The sequence below is a fragment of the Mauremys reevesii genome, linkage group 15 (assembly GCF_016161935.1).
Source record: "Mauremys reevesii isolate NIE-2019 linkage group 15, ASM1616193v1, whole genome shotgun sequence".
NCBI lineage: Eukaryota > Metazoa > Chordata > Testudines > Geoemydidae > Mauremys > Mauremys reevesii.
In genome coordinates this window covers 12,291,704-12,313,438 of record NC_052637.1, presented here as the reverse complement: position 1 = coordinate 12,313,438, position 21,735 = coordinate 12,291,704, and the positions used below count along the sequence as shown (strand labels likewise).

Below are 21,735 nucleotides of genomic sequence, written 5' to 3'. Positions count from 1 at the left end.
TTATCATTTGAAAAAGAGACTATTGGAGCAAACCTTGGGTTTATAAAACTGATATACGATCATCTGCAAACCTCTGCAATAGCAGAATGTAATGGACTTTATCCAGGGAAATATAGGTACTTACAGGGTTAGACAGCAGCTGAGCAGAGGTTTTGAGGATGTAGTTTTGACTTAGGCACCTAAATGCTTTTGCAGATCTAGCCATTGGCTACTGCTTAGTGGGGCTGGGTTTGGACAGGAAACTTAAAGGTGAAAGCAGCAACTTCATCTCATCTCCCGAGCCAGCCTGTATACAATGTTTGTAGCAGCCACATGGAAATGGGGGTGAACTGAGACCTCATCCTCTTTCAGATGTTGAGGGGCAAAGGCCAGGGACAGTCCTGATCTCTAAAGATGTTAAGCAACTAACATCCTTAGACCCCTTTGAATATCCCAGACTTAATATACAGAGATTTCTGTCTTGCCCCTTGTATACTCATTTTCTTTGCACAACTCCTAACCTTAACTGGCCAAATGATTAGCCCAAATGAAGTCCGACATTTTTAGTAGTACATATAGAAGTCAAAGTGGCAGCTGTGCGAGCTTCCTCAGTCACCACTCCCTGACATGTGCTTCTACCTCTGCTCTGAGGACCCTGCTGTATATGACAGAGGATTCCTTTCTGCATACTACTGGACCTCTCTATAGTAATGGAGCACAAGGTGTAAATATATTTCCAGTGATGTTGATGTTTGTGTAGTGGGGACACGCCTTCTAGGAACCGCACAAAGATCCCCAGTCCATTTCTTAAGGCCACCATGAAGCCATCTGTAGATGAGCGGACTCACCCCTGCGGCACCTCCTGCAGGTGCTTCTGGAATTAGCCTAGTTCCAGTTCTGGAGCGCCTCTGCAGGCTGGTGATCCACCTGTTCTCTGCCCCCATGTCCCTCCCTGACCTGGTGCCCTTTACATGGGGGTGCTGCTCCCTGGCAGTAACCCCTTTCTCTCAGGGTTTCTCCTCCTCAGGGAACCCCCACTCTCTATCCCCATCTTGCCTCCGTGTATGGCTACTGCCAGTCCTTGTCTAGCCCCACGTCCTGGGGCAGACTGCAGTATCAGCCAAGTCATCACTGGCAAGGAGGGTTTGGACCTGCTACCTTGGCCTACCCCTGAGCTGCCCTCTGCAACCCCAGTACCTGTTAGCCCAGTGCAGGCCACAGCCTGGGGCTTTCCCAGGCTAGAGCTCCTCAGCCTGTCCCCAGCCCTACTCCCCAGGTACTTTGTCTGTAGCTCCCCTGCAGCCAGGCCCTTCTCCTCTATAGCTAGAGAGAGACTGTCTTGGCTTCTGGCTTCCTCTGGCCTCTTATAAGGCCCTGTTGCTCAGTTCGGGGCGTGGCCCCAGCTGCAGCCACTTCCCTTAATCAGCCCAGCCTAAAGGCTGTTTTCTCCCGCCACAGCCCCTTCCCAGGGCTGTTTTTAACCCTTCAGGGAAGGAGCAGGGTTCACCCTGCTACACCATCACATGGCACAAACTTTGATGCTTATGCAAACGTAATCACTAGAGGCCTGGTGGGGAATGGTCCCTGTGTACCCCTAAGCAGCAATGAACGCAAGGCTGGCTGTTGAACACTACAAAGCTCAGGGATAGATGTTTCTGTTTGGCCAAGAATGAAGAGAGGAGCCATTTGTAAAATCTGACAATAGATCATTTTCCACTCTGACAAAGCCCTCAGCTGGCATTTTCAAAGGGGCCTCATTTCCAAAGCTGCCCAGCTACCACTGACTGTCCTTGCTGAACCTCATCATATTTCTTTTGGCCCAAAATCTGACAGATATCTGATGAATAACAGCCTTTCACTTACACTCCTGCTGGGGACCAGATTGTTCTGCATGATCTAGAGGTGAGGTGGTCCCTATCTCAGCTGAGATGGGAGCTGCCCTATATTTTAAAAACCTCAAACTCATGAGTGTTTGGCCCTGGGGTCTGTTTGTGGCTGATTTTAAAGAGACAGGGCCATTTGTAAAACCCATTTCTGGATATGGCTGCAGTTTATAAAGCCCTTCAGTGTCAGGAAGGGCTCAGGAATAGTGTCTTGGGATCTATTTCCAGCCTTCTGGGATGATATTGTTAAAGCCTCTTAGGGGATATCAGACACTCAGGATAGATTCACAAAGGAATTAGGGCCTGATTTTTAAGGTATTTAAGCATCTAGTTTGGACATTCAAAACATTATTTGATTTCAATAAGATTTAGGTACCTAAATGCCTTTGAAAATCTTGCCCTTCAGTATCCTAATGCTGAACCTTGCAGCACCTAACTTGTGGAACTTAGAAAATCACCATGATTCACAAAGCCTGTGTTCAGAGCCCAGGCTCCTGTTCAGGGAATGGGAGAGGTAAACACCTAAATGGGATCCACAGTTGCCAGCATGCTGTGGGAGGTGCCTAACCTCACCAATGGGAGATGATGACAAGATGGGTGTGTGCCAAGCCCCTCCCTCACAGACATAGTTGCCTAAATCAAGCTGGTGATTGGAGCCTATCCCTGTTTGTGATCCATAACTAGGAACTCTCTCCTGGGTCAAGCATGTATGGTGTTTTGTGTGACAAGGAGAAGGCCCTCCTGTTTTACTTTTAGCCCAATGGTTAGGTACTTACCTGTCATGGAGGGTAGGATAGGATACAGAGGGACCTAGACAAATTAGAGGATTGGGCCATGGAGTTCTTCCGTCCTAAGTGCAGGACTCTGCACTTGTCCTTGTTGAACCTCATCATATTTCTTTGGCCCAAAATCTGACAGATATCTGATGAATAACAGCCTTTCACTTACACCCTGCTGGGACCAGATTGTTCTGCATGATCTAGAGGTGAGGTGGTCCCTATCTCAGCTGAGATGGAGCCGCCCTATATTTTAAAACCTCAAACTCATGAGTGTTTGACCCTGGGGTCTGTTTGTGGCTGATTTAAAGAGACAGGGCCATTTGTAGAACCCATTTCTGGACATGACTGTAGTTTATAAAGCCCTTCAGTGTCAGGAAGGGCTCAGGAATAGTGTTTTGGATCCATCTCCAGCCTTCTGGGATGATAGTGTTAAAGCCTCTTAGGGATATTAGACACTCAGGGCTAGATTCACAGAAGGGATTAGGGCCTGATTTTTAAGGCGTTTGCTGCCTAGTGACTTCCTCACAGAGATAGTTGTTACCGCTGAGCTGGTGATTGTAGCCTATCCCTGTTTGTGATCCATAACTCGGAATCTTCTCCTGGGCCAAGCATGTATGGAGTTGTGTGACAAGGAGAAGGCCCTCCTGTTTAACTTTTAGCCCAGTGGTTAGGTACTTACCTGGCATGGGAATAACACCAGTTCAAGTCCCCGCCTGTCCGAGGAGGAGAAGAGAAGAGATTTGAAGGGGATCTGCCACCTTTGGGTGAGTGTCCTAACCACTGGGCGGTGGATATTCCAATGTGGGGCTCCCTCATCCGCTCCTGTTGAAGTTGTTTCACTTTGGATTAAATAATTAAAGAATCATTGGGTCAGAGAGGGAGAGAGAGAACATGAGAATTACCTTGTAGCCTGGTGGTCAGAGCACTCACCTGGGAGCCCCAATGTCCAGTCCCCTTCTCCAATAACTCTTTAATTATTTATCCAGAGTGGAACAGCTTCAACTGGAGTGATTGTGGGAGCCTCACATCAGAATACCCCTCACACTGATGACATGGACAGTGGCACTGCATCCTTTCACTGTGCAAGTCCCTGTCAATGTTGATCTTTCTCTCTCTACTCCATTGATCGGTGCGGTGCCGAAAGTCTCTGACAAATCAGGTCCCAGAATCCTAATTATTGAAAAAAGCGTGAATGCACCAATTGCAGGACTTTAGTTGATTGGGAAAGGAGAGAAATGGAGACAGTGTCAGAGACTGGCACCAGTTTGGTGTAAGCCTTAAGCCCTATCCATATCTCTAACGCATATCCAATAGGGATTTACTCATGAGTTTACGTTTAATCCTTCAGTGGGGCCACTCATATGATTAAAGTAAAGAACATGCTGAAGTTGCTGGTGAATTAGGACCAGTGTACAGAAAGTTCAAAGAAAGTGAGTTTTAAATTCATAATCATGAGTGTTTGGAGCAGATCCTCAGCGGGTATAAATTTCAGAGATCCATTGACTTCAATAGAGCTATAACAATTTAAACCAGCTGAGGATTGGCCTAACGATCCCAACTGTGAAACTTCCATTTGCTTAGAGAAGCAAACCAGAGCAGGTTAAAAATGTATCCAGTCAAAACAGCTCAAAGTTCAAACACTAAGTGTGTTAGGATGAGCTGTTTGTAAATGAGCAATGGAGTAAGATATAGTCATAAAAATCTTTGCAAATAATCAGGGCGGCTCTAGATATTTCGCTGCCCCAAGCAGGGCAGCATGCCATGGGGGGCGCTCTGCCGGTCGCCGGTCCCGTGGCTCCGGTGGACCTCCCGCAGGAATGCCTGTGGATGCTCCACCGAAGCCGCGGGACCAGCGGACCATCCACAGGCACGTCTGTGGGAGGTCCACCGGAGCTGCCTGCCGCCCTCCCGGCAACCGGCAGAGCGCCCCCCACGGCATGCTACCCCAAGCACGCGCTACATGCTGCGTCTGGAGCCGCCCCTGTAAATAATGTTTAATAGGGATTGCTTAAAAGAAAATCATGGTCTGGACATAGACAATCATTAACAGGAAAAGAAGAACAATAATTTCCATAGATTATTCATTATCTACCTAGCGAATATAATTCACAATCAAATAGAAATCTATCATTATAACTAAATGAAGTTGTGTGTTAGGACAAGGAATGGTCCTTTCTGTCTGTCTCTGTATCTAATCACATACTCTGCTTTTGTCTGTTATATATGTAGTGTACACGACCATGCACAAAGATGATCTTCTAATACTAATAACAGGCCAACTTCTGAGATCCTTCCTCAGTTTGCACGTGAGTATATCTACACAGGTTGGCGTGTGGAACACCAGAGCAGTGCACTTACACCAGGGCTAGAACAAAATGACCCCAGACAAGAAACTTTATGTCACTACTGAGTGTAGCCCAGAGACTTTGGGACACAACATCATCAGTACTAAACTGGTGATGTCAATGGTTCTACTCTGCATTGGTGCTAGTCTAGCTTAGTTGGGAAATTCATTTAGGTTAAAATAATAAAAGACAGCTACCTGAGGCTTTTTGTCCCCTAACATATAATTAATAATACAATAATATCCCAACAGTGTATACATGATCATTTCAGAAGGAACTAAGCCATGCAGAAACCTCTTTTGCTCTCTTTTATCATTGTGGGGAGGAAACCTTCAGTCTGCTCAGAAAACCCCATCAAAGAGATGACATATGGCCGGTCCCAAGACAGGACAAACATTGAAAATCCTGCATCCAACAAAGTGGGTATTCACCCACGAAAGCTCATGCTCCAAAACATCTGTTAGCCTATAAGGTGCCACAAGACTCTTTGCTGCTTTTTTTGAAAATCCTGTATCACCAAACACTCACCATGTCATCAGGCCTTTCCACCTCCAAAACCTCCTGAAACAAAGAAAAAAACCAAACCACCAACCAACCTCTTAAGCAAAAATAAGCTAATAATCTAACAAACACACACACAAACCAAAAACACAAAAAACAAATGCATTGATACCTCAATCTGAGTTTTTATCCCAAAATATAAGATGAGCCAGAGACCTCACTAGGGACTTTGCTATGGCTACTGATTTTATAGGCAATGGTCTCAGATAGTACAGGTCTGTCGCATCTTACGCACATTTAACATGCGCGATATCAACTTTACGCGGTCGGCAAAAACAAAAAAACAAAACAAAAAAAAAGAGAACAACCATTTTAATACTATACCTGTAGTGGGGACGATTCTGCCCGCCATTGAACTCAAAGGAATATTGACTATATGCGGTTTTCGCTTTACGCGCTAACCGCGGAACGGAACCCCCGCGTAAGATGAGACAGACCTTTATGGTAATTGATAGCAGTATATGATAGATAGATTCCAATCTTATTTACATTGGTGTAAACCTATAGAAACTTCATTTTTTCTTGAGTCATGTTTGTCTGTATTTTTACTAGTGTAAATACCTATTTCAACATAAACAGATAGCATAGTATTTTCTCAGGCAATAATGTCATTAGCTGATTATATTTATAAAGAAACATAGAATGAAATTGCTACTGAAGGAGAAATATGGACATTTTCTTCTTAGTGAATAACCTCCAACCTATCCTTTTACTCAGAGCACCTTTGATCTCTTTGTTTCTCATGCTGTAGATGATTGGATTCATCATTGGTGGCAACACAGAATAGAGAACAGCCACCATGAGATCCAGACCTGAGGCTGAGCTGGAGGTGGGTTTCAGGTAGGCAAGGGCAGAAGTACAAAACAACAAGGAGACCACAAAGAAGTGAGGGAGGCAGGTGGAAAAGGCTTTATGCCGGCCCTGCTCAGAGGGGATTCTCAGCACTGCTTTGAAGAACTGAACATATGACACAATTATGAAAACAAAGCAGCGAGAGACGAAGCACACACTAAAGATGAGAAATAAAAGACTTGGGTGACACATCCAGAAAAAGAAATCGATCTTCTGTTCATGAGGGAATTGACCATGGATTTGGGGATGGTGACAGAGATGGAGCCGAGGTCTATGATGGACATATTCATCAGGAAGAAGTACATGGGGGTGTGAAGGTGGTGGTCAAGGGCTATGGCTGTGATGATGAGACGGTTCCCCAGCAGAGATATCAGGTAAAGCACTAGAAACACCACAAAGTGTAAAATCTGCAGCTCCTGAACATCAGAGAATCCCAGGAGAAGAAATTCAGTCATGGTGGTTTGGTTGGACACTTTCTTCCTCAGTACATTGTGTGATGGCTGTGGAGGGAATGAGAAGGACAATGGTCAGGATTGGAGTGCCAGAGGGAATGTCCCTGATTCCCCTTTCCCTAATATCTCATTATATGAATGTCAAAGGTGCACAGAACTCATCCCTTACAATGACGAGGTGTTGTTAGTGCTCCTCGCCTCTGACAATCAATGAATCACATTACCACGGTACTGTAAATTGGGTCAGCAACTTTAAAGTCGATGGAGCTTCATCACTGTATCCTATCTGAGGATTTGGCCCTGGTATGGCTTGATAAAATGCCGATGAAAGAAAAGCACACGCCAAATCCAACAATTCTTGCAAAGAAGGTCCTCTATTGCGACCATCAACAAGCTCACAACTTGGGTCTGAAACTGATAAACTAAAATTCTAACAGCCTGATTCCCACTTTGCAGGGTAATATGACATAGACTCAACCAGGATTGTAAATAGCAACTCATCTGTAATTTTTCTACCCCAGCCTCTATGCCTAGATGGCCGGCTGCCTGCTCCCAAACTGATTTATGAACACAGCTCTCAGTAGCAATTCTGCCTGTGGCTAACAATGGACTGGTAGTAAATGTTGTATCATTTACTCTCTGCTGTGCGGTGCACGGGCTGTCAGGACACCTGGGCTCTGTTCTTGTCTCTGCCAGTGACCTTCTCTGTGACCTTGGACCCATCATTTCCTCTTTCTGCCTCTGTTTCAAGTTCCTCCCTTTCCTGCCGTGTCTACTAGGACTGTTAGGGCTTCTGGAGAGGAGCTGTGGGGCAGATTTTATTTCCTAAGGGCTAGCAGGACTTACGCCCTGGAGCCCAGCACAGCTCAGAAGCAGAGACACAGAGGCAAGAGCACAGAAACAAAGGTGATAAAGCCAATAGGGCCATTTTGATCCTCTAGTCTGACCCCAGCATAACACAGGGAATAGAGTTTCCACCAGGGTCCCCTGATTCCGGCCAAGCTTCTGGGTTATCTGTGGACCAGCATTAAAAGATGGCGACAGGCACTCACTCACTAGGATTTGTCAATGCTCCTAAATGAGCCAGGTGGCTAAATCCTGTGAACATTCAGTGGGAGTTAGGCACCTGACCTGCTCACATGCTATTGTAAATCCCACAAGGCCTCTTTCTCCTTCTTTAGGTACTTAAATCCTGGTCCAGTGTCTATCTTGTTAACTTCCAAGGCCTGGAAATAGGGTTCTAGTCCCATTTCCTCCTGTATGTCCTTTGGCAACACTGAGCTAGATTGGCTTTAACTGGTGGGTCAACTCAGAGCCAAAAGCTGCTAGTGTGCAGAAAACATAAACTGTGGCTATCAGTTGGCTCTGCTGCTCAGTCAATTTTTCCCTTCCAGTAACTGTCCCTTTGACACAGAAATAAACCCAGTTTCAAGAGAAAAAATGGTTTTGAAACTATGGTATTATTGAACAGGACTAACGTTCCCCACCCTTGTTCAAAGCTCCATTTCAGATTAGAGATGGTTGGAAATTTAGATTTTTTTATTTATTTTTTATTTTTTTGTAGTAGTAGGAAAATGAGTTTTTGAACTAAACAAAGATGTTCAGGGAAAGTATCTTCTATACTCAGATGTTTTGTTTTGTTTTGTTGAAATCTGCAAATCCCAATAATCTTTGGTTTGCAACGTACAATTTCCAGTTTACAGTAGTTTTTATATGAAAATTAATTAGTTTATTGTTGGCAAACTCTGCAAACATTTCTGATTTCTGATGCAAAGTCAAAATTATCCACCTTCTTTTTTTCTGACAGGATCTAGGTGACTGACAAGACTGAGAGTTAAATCCTTAGAGTTCAATTTGTAACTTATATTTAGGTTCTTACTTTCTGCTGGAAAGAAATCTGACAGGCTCTAGATGTTTGATAATAAAAGTCTTAAAGTGTTTGAATTACAATTCATGTATCTAGTATTAAATTTTTCTCTATATTAATACCTTCACATCTATAACTGAAAGCAAAATTGATCCTCCAGCACCAGGATTCTTTGGTCATCTCTGTCTCATGCTCTCATCACTGTATTATCCAGCAGCAGTTTCCATGTCCCTTTGGTGGATTTCCTGCATCTCTCTGCAGTCACTAGCAGACAGGGAGCCACTCCACAGATGAGTGCTCCCTGCTCACCTCCTTAGACAGGCTTGGCTGAGAGACCAAGAATTAAATGAGATCAAAGACTGAAAACTCCTCCCAGCTCTACAGCTGATCTCAGCTTGCAGGGTTCAGACACGGTCACATCCCAGGATCTCCTGCTCTGAGGCTAAATAGTTGAAATCAGTCTCCAATGCTTTAAGCCCAGCTCTGATCTGAACATGTCTGGGGATGGAGGAAATCCTCCAGGGACATCTCCATGAAGCTCCTCTGGAGGTACTCCAAAAGCCTTTGCAGAAGGTTTCTGGGCAGCGCTGCTTTATTCCGCCCTCCATGGTAGGACACTTGACCACGCCATGCATGTAGCAAGTAATCTGGTATCATTGCCTGACAAAGCCTAGCTGTGTATGGTCCCGGTGATTGCTGGCATTCAAGCAACATCCGTTCTTTATCTCGCTGTGTTATCCTCAGGAGAATGATATTGTTCATGGTAATCTGGTTGAAATTCAGGAATTTAAGTAAGGGGACAGAGATGGCCATTCCTACTGGGCTGTTTGCCTGTGGCTTAAAAGAAATCCTTCCCTGCAGGTAGCCAAGGTGGGGGGAAGTGGGGGGGGCGATTGGCGCTGAGCTTTTCCGTGTTTGGCTAGTAGGGATCTTCCCTGCTACCAGCCACGCGGTTCGGGGGTGGAAGGGGGGTGTTTAGCAGTGATCTTCCATGATACCAGCCACAGAGTGGTTTCTGCTGCTGCACGTTAACAGGAAAGAAGCAGCACTCAATGGACTTTGCTTGCTATTTGTGAAAGGAGGGTGCTGGATAGATGAAGGCTGCAGGAGACGAAAGACAATGACTTACCATGGCCGCATGAAAGCCGAATTCTGCTGCCCGGACTTGCATCTGTGATCTCTAACACCAAAGCTGCAGGCACTCAATATTAAGATGCAAAATGTGACCTTGTAGTGAAAACACATGTGCTATGTAAGGTGAATACTGTTGTTCACCATGAAAGAGTATGACCATTGTTCTCTAAAATGTATCTTTTAAAATACTTCTCTCCCTTTTTTCCCTCCATCATGCAGCTGCAAATTTTTCAAGCCTCCCTACTACATCCCGAAGGCTATCTCAGATAAGGCGGCAGAAAAAAAAGACGTGAGAGGAAATGTTTTCGGAAATCATGGAAGTGACCCGCAATGAAAGAGCTCATCTGAATGAGTGGAAGGATGTGGCAGCAAAGTACAGGAAAGATGCCAGTGATTGTGAGGAAAGGAGGGACCAACGTGAGGACAGGAGGGACGCTCGAGATGAGAGGAGAGATGCTCGAGATGAGAGGTGGCGGCAGGAAGATCAGCGGTGGCGGGATGCAACTCTGGGACTGCTGTGTGATCAAACTGACATGCTCTGGCGTATGGTGGAGCTTCAGGAATGGCAGCAGGATCACACAGTGCCGCTGCAGCCCCTGTATAACCACCCTCCCGCTCACCAAGTTCCTTAGCCTCCTCACCCGCCAGACGAGTAAAAACTCGTGGGGGTAGGCTCCGTGAACCCGCCCACTCCACCCCAGTGGACATCCCAACCAAAAGGCTCTCATTATTATGAAATTTTTTTAGTGGCCTTTTCCTTCCCTCCTATCCTCCTCCCAAACCCCACCCAGGCTGCCTTGTCAGTTCTCTCCCTCCTTTTATAATTAAGTAATAAAGAATACATGATTTTTAAACAAGAGTGACTTTATTTCCTTAGAAAGCAAGCTATGATTGAAGGGATGGATGAGTGGCTTACAAGGAATGAGTCAATCAAGGGGGGGTGGGTTTCATCAAGCAGAAACAAACACAACAGTCACACTGCACCCTGGCCAGTGATGAAACTGTTTTTCAAAGCTTCTGTAATGCGCACCGCTTCCTGGTGTGCTCTTCTAATCATCCTGGTGTCTGTCTGCGCGTAATCAGCGGCCAGGTGATTTGCCTCAGCCTCCCACCCCGCTATAAAGGTCTCCCTTACTCTCACAGAGATTGTGGAGCACACAGCAAGCAGTAATAACAATGGGGACATTGGTTTGGCTGAGGTCTGAGCGAGTCAGTAATGTGCACCAGCGTGCCTTTAAACGTCCAAATGCACATTCTACCACCATTCTGTACCTGCTCAGCCTGTACTTGAACAGCTCCTGACTACTGTCCAGGCTACCTGTGTATGTCTTCATGAGCCATGGCATCAAGGGGTAGGTTGGGTCCCCCAGGATAACTATAATATTTCAACATCCCCAACTGTTATTTTCTGGTCTGGGAAGTAATTCTCTTGCTGCAGCCTTTTAAACAGAGTAGTGCTCCTGAAGACGCGAGCATCATGAACCCTTCCCGACCATTCCACGTGGATGTTGGTGAAACGACCCTTGTGATCCACTAGTGCTTGCAGCACCATGGAAAAGTACCCTGCGGTTTATGCACTGGGTGCCCTGGTTATCTGGTGCCAAGATAGGGATATGGGTTCCATCTATTGCCCCACCACAGTTAGGGAATCCCATTGCAGCAAAGCCATCCACTATGGCCTGCACATTTCCCAGAGTCACAACCTTTCGTAGCAGCAGCTTAGTGATTGCTTTGGCTACTTGCATCACAGCAGCCCCCACAGTAGACTTGCTCACTCTAAATTGATTCCCGACTGACCGGTAGCCGTCTGGCTTTGCAAACTTCCACAGGGCTATTGCCACTCACTTCTCAACTGTGAGGGCTGCTCTCATCTTGGTATTCTGGCGCTTCAGGGTAGGGGAAAGCAAGTCACAAAGTTCCATGAAAGTGTCCTTACGCATGCGAAAGATTCGCAGCTACTGGGAATCATCCCACACCTGCAACACAATGCGGTCCCACCAGCCTGTGCTTGTTTCCGGGGCCCAAAATCGGCATTCAATGGCTAGAACCTGCCCCATTACCAGCAGGATCTCCAAAGCGCAGAGGCCCACAATTTCACAGAATTCTGTGTCCATGTCCTCATCACTCTCATCGCCGCTCTGCAGTAGCCGCCGACTCCTCACCTGGCTTTGCAGGTCCCGGTTCAGCATAGACTGCACGAGAATGTGCAAGGTGTTTAAAATGTCTATGATTGCTGTCTTGAGCTCAGCAGGGTCCATGCTTCCCATGGAATAGCATCTGCACAGTTCACCCAGGAAAAAAGGCGCGAAACGGTTGGCTGCTGCTGCTTTCACGGAGGGAGGAGTGAGGCTGTACCCAGAAGCACCAGCAGCAATGTTTTTTGCCCCATCAGGCACTGGGATCTCAACCCAGCATTCCAATGGGCGGGGGAGACTGCGGGAACTATGGGATAGCTTTGGGATAGCTACCCACAGTGCAATGCTCCGGAAATCGACGCTAGCTTCGGTACATAGACGCACACAGCCGAATTAATGTGCTTAGTGTGGCCACGTGCACTCGACTTCATACAATCTGTTTTAAAAAAACGGTTTCTGTAAAATCGGAATAATCTCGTAGTGTAGACATACCCTTAGCTAGTTATAGAGGTATAAAAGAGAGAATCAAAATCACTGTCTGTGTAATGGCCTTCTCTTACTGTGACAGTCTGAGGCCTGGTTCTTCAGCTAAGCAGCAGAGGCAGCCATAAGTTGGGAAGTGTATGGTCACATCCTCACATTCCAAACTAGTCACATTGAAATAAGGTGCTATTGGGCTATTAGGAATACAATCCTGTCCTGATATTCCTATTACCTCCAGAGAAAGGGAAGAGCCTAGAAGATGTAAAAAAAAAACTTAGTTTAACAGCATCCTGTCTGGCAAGAACTCACTTATCAATAGACACAGCTGGAAAACCCTTATGTCTGTATAGATGTAGTTGTGAAATCCTCACTTCTGTATTGTTTTGTATGTTTATTTGTGTTATATCCTTGGGGGCAGCCGGTTTAGGAAGAAATCACTTGAGGCCAGACAGCAGACAGCTAACAAAACTACCATTTTATTTACAGACACAGAGCTCACCCAACCGGCCGAAGCTGGCTGGGCTATCCCCTAATAGTCTAACTCAGTTGCCATAGGAACAAAAACCATGACAACCAAATACACAACAATTTGCATGGTCTCTGTCTGGTTCTGTGATTGTTTCTGTCTGCTGTATAATTAATTGTGTTGGTTGTAAACCAATGAAGGTGGTGAAATATAATTGGTTAAATAACCATGTTACAATATGTTAGGATTGGTTAGTTAAATTTCAGTAACATGATTTCAAGTTTGAGAGGGGTAGGCGTGTTAATGTGAATCTGTAAAGGCAGCAAAGAGTCCTGTGGCACCTTATAGACTAACAGATGTTTGAGCATGAGTTGGGTGAATACCCACTTCATCACATGCATCCGACGACGGGGGTATTCACCCACGAATGCTCAGGCTCCAAAAGGTCTGTTAGGCGATAAGGTGCTACAGGACTCTTTGCTGCTTTTCCCGTAACATGCGTGGTTAAGCAATACTCAGGTGTACTATGGAGTCTGCAGTCAATCAGGAAGCGGGGGGGGGGGGGCGGAATGGGAACAGGGACGGGGGATGGGTAAATTGGGATCATGTTTTGCAAAAGGGGGAGTGGGGCTCATGTTTTGCTAAAGGGGGAAATGGGAACAGGGGATGGGAACAGGAACAGGGACACAGACAAGGTTCTGTGGTGTCGGAGCTGGCAAGGGGGACACTAAGGAAGGAAACTGGAATCATGCTTGCTGGAAGTTCACCCCAATAAACATTGAATTGTTTGAGCCTTTGGACTTCGGGTATTGTTGCTCTCTGTTCATGTGAGAAGGACCAGGGAAGTAAGATGGTGAAGGAATAAGCCCCATAACATCTTGGTGCCGGTGACTCGGATGCATTGCATCAGATAGGTGAGTAGCAGCCTGCAAGTCCCCTCCCCAACAGCACATGCAGCTGCTTGGAGGGGGTATAGCGAACTCTCGTGATGGTAGTTGCGGGTTCTGGCAAGCCAGGTAAAGGATCCCTAGTGTGAGTGCCACTGAAAATCAGCTTGTGTGCCGCCTTCAGCACGCATTCCATAGGTTGCCTATCCCTGATCTAGAGGGACTTTCAAAACACCTTTTGATTTCAATCAGATTTAGGTACCTAAATGCTTTTGAAAATCGCATCAGGAAAACTAAATGCCTTATAAAATCTTGCCCTTAATTATCCTAATGCTGAGCGTTGCAGCACCTAACTTAGAAAATCACCATGATTCACAAAGCCTGTGTTCAGAGCCCAGGCTCCCTGTTCAGTGAGTGGGGAAAGGTAAACACCTAAATGGGATCCACAGTTGCCAGCATGCAGTGAGGAGGCACTCAACCTCACCAATGGGAGATGATGACAAAATGGGTGTGTGCCAAGCCCTGCTCTCTCACACAGATAGTTGCCTACATCAAGCTGGTGGGTGGCGCCTATCGCTGTTTGTGATCCATAACTGGGAACCCTCTCCTGTCTGTCTCTCTATCTAATCACATACTCTGCTTTTGTCTGTCATATATGTAGTGTACACAACCATGCACAAAGATGATCTTCTAATACTAAGAACAGGCCAACTTCTGAGATCCTTCCTCAGTTTGCACGTGAGTAGATCTACACGGGTTGGCGTGTGGAACACCAGAGCAGTGCACTTACACCAGGGCTAGAACAAAATGACCCCAGACAAGAAACTTTTCACCAGTGTTTATGTCGCTACTGAGTGTAGCCCAGAGACTTTGAGCCACAACATCATCAGTACTAAACTGGTGATGTCAATGGTTCTACTCTGCATTGGTGCTAGTCTAGCTGAGTTAGAAATTCATTTCGGTTAAAATAATAAAAGACAGCTACCTGAGGCTTTTTGTCCCCTAACATATAATTAATAATACAATAATATCCCAACAGTGTACACATAATCATTTCAGAAGTAACTAAGCCATGCAGAAACCTCTTTTGCTCTCTTTTATCATTATGGGGAGGAAACCTACAGTTCGCTCAGAAAACCCCATCAAAAAGATGACATATGGACAATCCCAAGAGAGGACAAACACTGAAAATCCTGTATCACCAAACTTTCCACCTCCAAAACCTCCTAAAACAAAGAAAAAAACCAAACCGCCAACCAACCTGTTAAGCAAAAATAAGCTAACAATCTAACAAACACACACACAAACCAAAAACACGAAAAACAAATGCATTGATACCTCAGTCTGAGTTTTTATCCCAAAATATAAGATGAGCAGAGACCTGACTAGGGACTTTGCTATGGCTACTGATTTTATAGGCAATGGTCTCAGATAGTACAGGTCTGTCGCATCTTACGCACATTTAACATGCGCGATATCAACTTTACGCGGTCGGCAAAAACAATAAAACAAAACAAAAAAAGAGAAAAACAACCATTTTAATACTATACCTGTAGTGCGAACGATTCTGCCCGCCATTGAACTCAATGGAATTTTGACTATACGCGGTTTTCGCTTTACGCGCTAACCGCGGAACGGAACCCCCAAGTAAGATGAGACAGACTTTTATGGTAATTGGTAGCAGTATATGATAGATAGATTCCAACCTTATTTACATTGGTGTAAATCTATACAAACTCCTTTTTTTCTTGAGTCATGCTTGTCTGTATTTTTACTAGTGTAAATACCTATTTCAGCATAAAGAGATAGCATAGTATTTTCTCATGGAGGCAATAATGTCATTAGCTGATTATATTTATAAAGAAACATAGAATGAAATTGCTACTGAAGGAGAAATATGGACATTCTGTTCTTAGTGAATAACCTCCAACCTATCCATTTACTCAGAACACCTTTGATCTCTTTGTTTCTCATGCTGTAGATGATTGGATTCATCATTGGTGGCAACACAGAATAGAGAACAGCCACCATGAGATCCAGACCTGAGGCTGAGCTGGAGGTGGGTTTCAGGTAGGCAAGGGCAGCAGTACAAAACAACAAGGAGACCACAAAGAGGTGAGGGAGGCAGGTGGAGAAGGCTTTATGCCGGCCTTGCTTAGAGGGGATTCTCAGCACTGCTTTGAAGATCTGAACATATGACACAATCATGAAAACAAAGCAGCTTGAGGCTAAGCACAGACTAAAGATGAGAAACCCGACTTCAAAGCGGTATGAGTCAGAGCAGGCGAGCTTGAGTAGCTGGGGGATTTCACAGAAGAACTGATCCACAGTGTTGCCTCCACAGAAAACTATTGCAAATGTGTTCCCGGTGTGCAGTGCAGAGTAGAGCATACCACCGATCCAGGCACTCGCTGCCATTTGGATGAAAGCTCTCCTGTTCATCACTGTCTCATAGTGCAATGGTTGGCAGATGGCAATGTATCGGTCATATGCCATGATGATCAGTATGGCAAAATCTGCAGAAGCAAAGAAGAAGAGAAAAAAGACTTGGGTGACACATCCAGAATAAGAAATTGATCTTGTGTTCATGAGGGAATTGGCCATGGATTTGGGGATGGTGACAGAGATGGAGCCGAGGTCTATGATGGACAGATTCATCAGGAAGAAGTACATGGGGTGTGAAGGTGGCGGTCAAGGGCTATGGCTGTGATGATGAGAAGGTTCCCAGCAGGGATATCAGGTAAAGCACTAGAAACACCACAAAGTGTAAAATCTGCAGCTCCTGAACATCAGAGAATCCCAGGAGAAGAAATTCAATCACGGTGGTTTGCTGGACATTGTCTTCCTTAGTACATTGTGCGATGGCTGTGGATGGAATGAGAAGGGCAATGGTCAGGATTAGAGCGACAGAGGGAATGTCCCTGATTCCCCTTTCCCTAATATCTCATTATATGAATGTCAGAGGTTCACAGAACTCATCACTTACAATGACAAGGTGTTGTTACTGCTCCTCGCCTCTGACAATCAGTGAGTTTTGTTATCACAACAGTGTAAATTGTGTCACGTGCTTTAAAGTAAATGGAGCTTCATCACTTTATCCCATCTGAAGATTTTGCCCATGGTGTGGCTTGATAAAATGCAGTATGAAGGATGGATAAAAGAACACTCCAAATCCAACAATTCTTGCAAAGAATGTCCCTCCATTGCAATCATCACCAAGCTCACAATTTGGGAATAAAACTCATAAACTCGAATGCTAACACAGCCTTATTCCCACTTTGCAGGGCAATATGACATAGACTCACCCAGAATCATAAGTGGCAGCTCCTCAGTCATGTTTCTACCCCAAGTCCTGTGCTTAGATGGCCAGTTGCCTGCTTACAAATTGATTTATGGCACATAATCCCAGAGCTGCACTTCTGCCCGCATGTAACCATGGGCTATTAGCATCCTCGGTCATCGTTATGTTGTATCGTTTACTCTGTGCAGTGTGGTGCACTGGCTGTCAGGACACCTGGGCTCTGTTCTTGTTTCTGCCAGTGACCTGCTCTGTGACCTTGGGCCACTCATCTCCCCTCTTTCTGCCTCTGTATCACCCCTTCTCTGCCGTGTCTACAAGGGCTGTAAGGGCTGGAGAGGGGCAGTGGGGCAGGTTTTTAAAGGTATTGAGACACCTAGTGGGATTCTCAAAAGAATCAGGGTTCCAACACCCCTTGAAATCAACGAGTTGTGAGCTCCTAGGTGCTTCTGAAAATCCCACTAGGCACCTAAATACCTTTGGAAATGTAGCCCCATGTCTTACTCTAAATATGTTCTGCACACCCATTTACACCATTTATACTCAGCTGACAGCAGTGTGGAACTAGGGCAGGAGGTCTGGGTTCTGCTGCCAGTGAGCTCCTGTATGTCCCCGAACGGGATCAGTATGGACAGGCTTTGTCTGCTTTGTTCAGCTCTAACCCAGGGTTTAAAGGGGCTCTTCAGTATAAAACATTGTGTGTCCTGCCAACTTTACTGTTTATTCAGCTGTTACCTCCTCACAACTATCCCTTTGTAAGAGAAATCACACAGCTGCAATAGAATAAATGGGTTTGAAATCAGGCTCTTAGCAGGTCATATTAATGTTCCCAATTCACTTAAAGTTTAAAGCTGGTTGGAAATTTTCAGCTGTGTTCTTTCTAATGGAGAGTGGTTTTTCAGCTAAACAACAACTAATCTCAGAATCTGCCTGCTTTTCTCAAACATTCTGGGATTGTTTGGTAAAAAAACTGAAAACTGAAAAAAACAAACTTTTTTGGTTTTGAATTTTAAAAAAAAATCAGTTTTCATCTGAAAGGTTTCATTTGCCAAAAACTCACGGGGGTATGGGGGGAATGAATTTAGGGTTTTCAATGAAAAGTAAAAATTTTCCTGATGGGAGGAAAAATTCCAATCAGCAGTAGGCATTTGATTAAACTGATAGTGAAGGTCTTAAACCAGTTCATATTGTAATTCATATTTATCATCTTAATTTTTCCCTGTATGTTGATCCCATAACATTTAATTGAAATTGCAAACTTACTGTACTAGTCTTTGTGGATTTTTTCCCAATAGAAGACACATTCAGTCATCCAGTACTAGGATGTTTTGATCAATATCTGTCTATAGACCAGAATCTAGAAGCTAATGGCACAGGTATCTGTGAATCTTTTCACCCCTCATTCTGAGATTGAACTAGATTCAAACCTGTTGCTCTCTGCAGACGAGCTGTGCGTAGCTGGCTTTGAGCCGCACTGGCATTAAAGAACTGCTGTGGGAAGGTGATTTATCCATGCAGGGTCGGCTCCAGGGTTTTGGCCGCCCCACGCAGCCAAAAAAAATAAATAGCTGTGATCGCGATCTACGGCGGCAATTTCGTGGAAGGTCCAAGCGGGAATGAGGGACCGTCCGCTGAATTGCTGCTGAATAACTGGACCTGCTGCCCCTCTCCGGAGTGGCCGCCCTAAGCACCTGCTTGCCAAGCCGGTGCCTGGAGCCGGTCCTGTATCCATGTCTATTTCCTAAGGGCTAGCAGGACTCATGCCCTGGAGCCCTGCACAGCTCAGAAGCAGAGACCCAGAGGCAAGGGCACAGAAACAAAGATGGTAAAGCCAAAAGGGCCATTTTAATTCTCTAGTCTGACCCCAGCATAACACAGGGCATATAATATCTCCACAAGGCTACCTGATTCCAGCCCAGCTTCTATGTTATCTGTGGGCCAGGATTAAAAGATGGAGAGAGGCACCTACTGGATTTAACAATGCTCCTAAGTGAGCCAAGTGGCTAAATTCTATGAACATTCAGTGGGAGTTAGGCACCTAACCTGCTCAGACGCTATTGCAAATCCCACAAGGCACCTTTCTCCTTCTTTAGGTGCTTAAACCCTTTGTAATCCTGGTCCTGGGTCTATCTTGTTAACTTCCAAGGCCTGGAAATAGGGGTTCTAGTCCCATTTACCTCCTGTATGTCCTTTGGCAACACTGAGCTAGACTGGCTTTAACTGGTGGTTCAATTCTGAGTCTAAAGTGCTAGTGTGCAGAAAACATAAACTGTGGCTATCAGATCTGCTGCTTAGTCAGTGTTTACCCTTGTTTAGAGCTCCATTTCAAATTAGAGATACTTGGAAATTTAGATTTTTTTTGTAGTAGTAGGAAAATGAATTTTTGAACTAAAGAAAGATGTTCAGGGAAAGTATCTCCTATACTCAGATGTTTGGTTTGGTTTTGATGAAATCTACAAATCCCAATATTCTTTGGTTTGCAATGTACAATTTCCAGTTTACAGTAGTTTTTAGATGAAAATTAATTCGTTTTTGGTTGCCAAACCCGGCAAACATTTCTGATTTCTGATACAAAATTATCCACCTTCTTTTTCTCTGACTGGCTCTAGATGTCTGACTAGACTGAGAGTTAAATCCTTAAAGAGTTCAAATTGTAACTTATATTTAGGTTCTTACAAGAAAAGAAATCTGACAGACTCTAGATGCTTGATAATAAAAGTCTTAAAGAGTTCCATTTACAATTCATATATCTATTATTACATTTGTCTCTATATTAATACCTTCACATATATAATTGAAAACAAAAATTGATCCTACAGTACCAGGATTCTTTGGTCATCTCTCTCTCATGCCCCCATCACTGTATTTTCCAGTGGCAGTTTCCATGTCCCTTTGCTGGATTTCCTGAGTCTTTCTGCAGTCCCTAGCAGACAGGGATCCACTCCACAGATGAGTGCTTCCTGCTCAACTCCTTGGACAGTGTTGGCTGAGAGACGAAGGACTAAATGGGATCAGAGACTGAAAACTCCTCCCTGCTCTAGAGCTGATCCTGGCTTGTGCAGGGTTCAGACACAGTCACAGCCCAGGATCTCCCTGCTCTGGGGCTAAATATTTCAATCCAGTCTCCAAGGCTTTAAGCTCTGATCTCATCTCTGGAGCCAACCACTCTGACAACCTGCCTGACTCTAACCCCACAGAGGGAGAACAGCACCCGCCCTGGATCTCATATGATGGCAGCATCCCTGGAAGGACCCTTGGCTAAAAACAAGGCAGGGCAGAGGCCCAAGCATGTCCCAAGGTGTTTGCAAAATAAAACTGGGATTTCTAACACAGACACATGATCTACAATAGCTAAGAGCCTAGTGGCACCAGAATCTCAGCTGGCCTGGAATAGCCTGTTCCTTCATTAACACCACATAATCACTTCTGGGTGAGCAGAGATTTTTTTTCTCCTCATGCATTGTGTCAGCAGCTCTTGGGATGCATCCGCTAGAGGAGCCAACAGCTCAGGCTGCCATGTCTGCTTGAAGTCAGTCACCAAGAGGTACCCAGAGGTGAAGGTTAAAAACTAAGGGCCAGGTAGTGAGCTTGTGTCAATTGTTGCGCTTCCATTGAGTTCATGGTAGTTTGGACTATTTACGCCAACTGGGAATCTGGACCTTTGATTTCCGTCGAGCGATGTCAATTTACAACAGCTGGAGATCTAGCCCATTACACACTCATAAATCCATATTTTTTGCCTGTCAATCTGATCTGAAACTGATTCAAGAGTTCTGAACCAGTCCGCACTTTCTTAGCTCTTTGCCCCATGGGTTTAATTAAAAGTGTAACTTTTTTTGCTGATGGAGAATGGTTCAGTCCCACTAGGGATAGAACCTTGGAGGAATTCTGTGTTGCACAGTTTTCAAGTATCTGATCTTGAACTTCTGTTGGGATGAATGGCCCAGAATCTTTCTTTCTTTCTTTCTTTCTTTCTTTCTTTCTTTCTCAGCCATTACTTTAAATTTTTTTTTACTACACACAGCACTAAACTAAAAAACTCAGTGGGGACACGTCTTCTAGGAACCGCACAAAGACCCCCAGTCCATTTCTTAAGGCCACCATGAAGCTATCACAAGGCACAAACTTTGATGCTTATGCCAACATAGTCACTAGAGGCCTGGCGGGGGAATGGTCCCTGTGCACCCCTAGGCAGTGATGAATGCAAGGCTGGATGTTGAACACTGCAAAGCTGAAGGATGGATGTTTCTGTTTGGCCAAGGATGAAGAGAGGGGCCATTTGTAAAATCGGACAGTAGATAAGTTTCCACTTGACAAAGCCTCTGCTGGCATTTTCAAAGCAGCCTCATTTTCAAAGCTATCCACCTACCACTGACTGTCAGATACCCAATGAATAACAGCCTTTAATTATACCCTGCTGTCACCAGATTGTTCTGCTTGATGTAGAGGTGAGATGGTCCCAATTGAGATGGGAGCAGCCCTATATTTTAAAACCTCAAACTCATGAGTATTTGGTCCTGGGGTCTGTGTTTGGCTCCTGTTAAAGAGACAGGACCATTTGAAGAACCCATTTCTGGATATGGTTGCAGTTTAAGTCTTGCCCTTTGGTATTCT

The 21,735-nt window shown here is 45.0% G+C and overlaps 1 pseudogene; it reads right to left on the bottom strand.

Moving 5' to 3' along the window:
- The window catches only part of LOC120383668, an 18,553-nt pseudogene extending 1,394 nt beyond the window's left edge, over positions 1-17,159 (bottom strand).
- Positions 17,160-21,735: the final 4,576 nt, after the last annotated feature.